Consider the following 4472-nt stretch of genomic DNA (forward strand, 5'->3'; position numbering starts at 1 on the left):
ATTAATAATATTATAAAAATAAAAAAGTATAAACGATGGAAAAAAATAATGTACATCACTTATCAGCTGATTCTAGGAATTATTATTGAGGACAATGACACCATAATCTATAGTAACCAACAGGAATTAATACTAATTTTTAAGATGAACATCATTTATATGTTATAACAAAGCTCAGATGATCCTCTTGCTGTATCTATATCTGGTGGGGCGTGAGGTGCTCATATTATGTACAGGACACTACCCTGTTCCAACCATGGGGGTCAAGCTTTCATATCAAACTAAATCAAACCATAATTCAAATAATTATTACTTACACTCAAACTCCACGGGCTATTAATATCAGTGATTGGGCTGACAAGCTCGGTATAGAGTTCCTCAGGATAAATATGAATATTTTAAATAGGAATGAAGGTTTTTACGATGTTATTTTCTATAAGTTTAATTCTGTTTTTTCTATTTATTATTTCTTTATAATTTTATTTAAATCACTAATAACAATATCTTAAAATATATGAAAGAATATTTGATTATAAACAACAAAATTATGCATTGTATCAAATTATAATAGTTTTTATTATTTTCTTCAATGTGGGTTTAAAATATTGTTTTATTTTCCACCTTATTTAGATTATTACTGTGAATTATATTAGAATTGTCAGCCATTTTTATAAACATTATTATACATATAAATATAAAAGAAAAGGAAGAAAACAATGGCATTAAGGATAAAAACAATACTTTCATTCTATTTAATACAATATACATGATTTATAAAAATGATGTATATACATACAATGATAAGTAAAAAATAATTCTCTTAATAATGCATTACAAATATTATGGTATTCAGAGGAAAACTGAGATAACAATAGTAAAAAATATTGAACACATTTTTATTTTATTATAATCATTAATAAATATTACTATTATTTTCTACCATTCTATACAGTAAATTTATATCTAATGCAAATGATGTAATTCTCAAGGCAGACATAGACTTCATATTTTTTTTTATTAAAATGTGATTTCAAAAATAAATGAAGAATGTCTCAGAAATTTCTTAAACATATTTCTTGAAAATAAAATTGCTTATCCGCTGGCTATATATTAATATTCAAATATGAGAAGTAATCTATACCTAGTATGTAGTATGTAACTAAATCTATTTTTAATTAATATTCATCTTTTGTATGTAATTTTAAGAAAATTAAAATAAGTCTTAAGAAAGAAATATGTGATTACAACAACAATTTTTTTTTTGTGTGTTTATAATACAAATCTTATACGACATTAAGTGTGAACATTTTGTACCAACTAGAGATTAATTTATCTTTTAACAGCCATTATTAGATGTACAACTTCTAGACAAAAGATTACCCTTAAGGTGAAAAACTATTATTACCAATAAAAGCTCATGAAAACCTGTAAAGTGCATCGAGACATTTTCCAAAATACATTTATACAACTACGCAAATTTACTTTCTTAAATATATAATACGGTAAGTTAAATATATCCGACCTACATCCCAAAATCTTCTTGTTGCATCAGTCCTTCATGGTGCATAATTTTAAACTGCTTACAAACAAAAAAAAATGAAGTTTTTAAATATAAGGAAGACGTTTCGCAACGTTGGAGAGCTAAAAAAAGATACAAGCACTAAAATGAGGTTACAAAGTAAGAAAATAGATAACAAAAATAAAATTTAACAAAGAAATTATGATTTAAAATATGTGAAAATCTCTTTAAAAATTAACAATATAAATTGAAGATGTAAAGTGAAACGTAAAATCAAATAAGAATTAAAAAAGGTTTTTTGACAATTAATACAAATGGAAATAATAACAAATAAAAAGTTAAATAAAAAAACAGTAAAAGATGGAATACGAGTTGAATCAAGAATAATGAAAAATAAAGAACGAAATAAGACACCTAAATTACTAAATTGCAGTCAAGCATACAAATGAAACTGAAGATAGACATGATAGAGAAGTGGTGCACTTAACTAATACGTTACATTTTATAATAATGTTAAAGTAAATGTAATAGTAGCAAATTAAATACATTATTAAAAATATGCAAATATCAAATGATAATAATTACAATTATGATGATAATCATAATTTATATGTTCATTTTCAAACAATAGAAAAAATAGAAATTTTCACATATTTTAAATAATGATTAGCAACATCTTATTTATACTTTATTTTTGTCATCCATTTCCTCACTTTGGTGTTATGTCATTTTTATTGAGATTTTCACATATTTTTTTTTTAGTAATTTATTTATTGCTACTTACAACAGTGTAAAATGATATACAACAAATAAATTTGTAATTAGATATAAAATACAAACGTGTGGAGAATCTACCCGTTGATAGAACTCCAATTACGTTACTAGAGAAGTAGATCTTTTCAGACACCTAGGAGAATTATCAGGTATTGAAGGAGAAGCCAGGTTAGAAACAAGTGGGTTTGGGTGGTTGAGAATTTTATCATGAAAGGATTGGTAACTGGTTCTGGCCATATTGGCAACATATGGAACATTGAGGTTCTGATGGATGACTTGATTTGTGACAAAGTAAGGAGCATTAAGGATTTTACGAAGGATTTTGGACTGCAAGGATTGAATACGAGAGAAATTCGGTGGATTAGTGGAGTTCCAAATCTCAACTCCGTATGTCCAAATAGGCCTTATTGTAGTTAAGTAGATCAGTCTTTTGTAATGGATTGGTAGTAAATGTTGTAATCGTCGGAATCGACGAGCAGTTTCCTGTATTTTCAGTCTTGTATGAGGATTCCATGTCAGTCGTTTGTCCAGATGTAGTCCTTAGTAACGGATCTGTTCGACAGGAATGAGGGAATTAAAGGAAACTTTGGGGCAGGAAGTCATGGCTTTACGACGAAGGGTAAATGTGATTTGGTGGGATTTGTTTTAATCCTACAGTTTTGGTACTATTCTTCAAGGGTCGTGATGTGGGATGGAGGGTTTTGGATACAATGGAAGGATCATTATTCACTGGCAATAGGCATGTGTCATCGCTATAGTTGGTGAGAATAGTGTGTAGGATGGGTTGGGATGTCAGCTGTGAAAACAGTATAAAGGATGCTCTGCTGAAGTACACCAGCAGACAGAGGAAAGAAAGATGGATAAGTTGTGTTGTGATTTGCTTGAAATAATCAGTAGAAGAGACAATAACGGATAATGAGTAAGTATGTAGGAGATAGGAATTTACGGATATTGCATAGCATTCCCGGGTGGTAGACTCGATCAAAAGCCTGTTCTACACCAAGAAAGGCTCCCAAGCAGTACATTCTGCGCTCCAATGCAGACGAAACAACGTCAACCACACAATGACATTGCTGGGTAGTTCACATATTTAGTCACACCTTAGATAACTTTTAAAGATAGATAAATTTTCCACATTTTAGTGTTTGTATATTTTTTAGACCTGATGAAGCCCTGCAACGTGGGACAAAACGATGGCTCACATTAAATAGTTTTATTACTATTTTAGTTTTATCTTTGGCTGGCTGGGACCTACTTTTTCTTACTTTTATTATTAAACACGGTCAATTATCGATGTTCCAAGTAGTTTTTTAAACTTTGTAAATAGCGTATTTGATCTGTTTACATTTAGCATTGTTCTTAAAATGGTTCCAAAACATCAAGATGTCATAATAATACACACCTATTACAAGAAGCAGGCTAATTTGGAAGTTCCAGAGTACAAGAAGACTTGGTCATATGGATGGAGTCCTAATAAAGTCTAATTCAAATAACAATCAACTTCTTCATCTATTTAAATCCGTATTGCTTCGCTTAAAGCGGACAACATTCGCTCATTTCTTGACAACATTGTATTGAGCATTATACGAATTCGAGAAACCTTAAAGCTATATTTGTTTGCATACTTAAAGTTAAGACCTATAAAATAGAAACATCCAAGATACCCTCTAACAAGCGAAGCGCCTACCGACTAAAGTTTATTCACAAATCCAAGATTTAAAAATACTTATCGCAGGCTAAAATATTATCATAATATTAACATTTTAAATTTGTTTACTGTCTAAATTGAGAAAAGAAAATATTTCAATCATATTATTAATGAACATATTTATAAAAGCGGATAATATTTCATGTATTTATCATTTGAATAATTGATTAATAGAAGACAATGAATAAACATTTATATTAAAAGAGAAAGGTAACATGGATCCAGCATTTACCTATATATTTCTGCTCTCATGTGATTTACGATATAACGTGTCCTAACCAAGTTTTAGTTTTCTACACGAATATCAAAAGTCGTTCCAAATTTATTTCCAGCTTTTCAACAATTATTTGAGCTAAGTTATATAAATTATTATGAACAGTGTAAAGAAACCAGCTATGTTTTACGGTTATGAACCTGTTCCCTTTGATTTTTTGTTTTTGTTGCCACTCTTTCAAAATATATTACTTGGAA

Source organism: Halyomorpha halys, unplaced genomic scaffold, assembly GCF_000696795.3.
Source record: "Halyomorpha halys isolate HHAL.00 unplaced genomic scaffold, Hhal_1.1 Scaffold760.1, whole genome shotgun sequence".
NCBI lineage: Eukaryota > Metazoa > Arthropoda > Insecta > Hemiptera > Pentatomidae > Halyomorpha > Halyomorpha halys.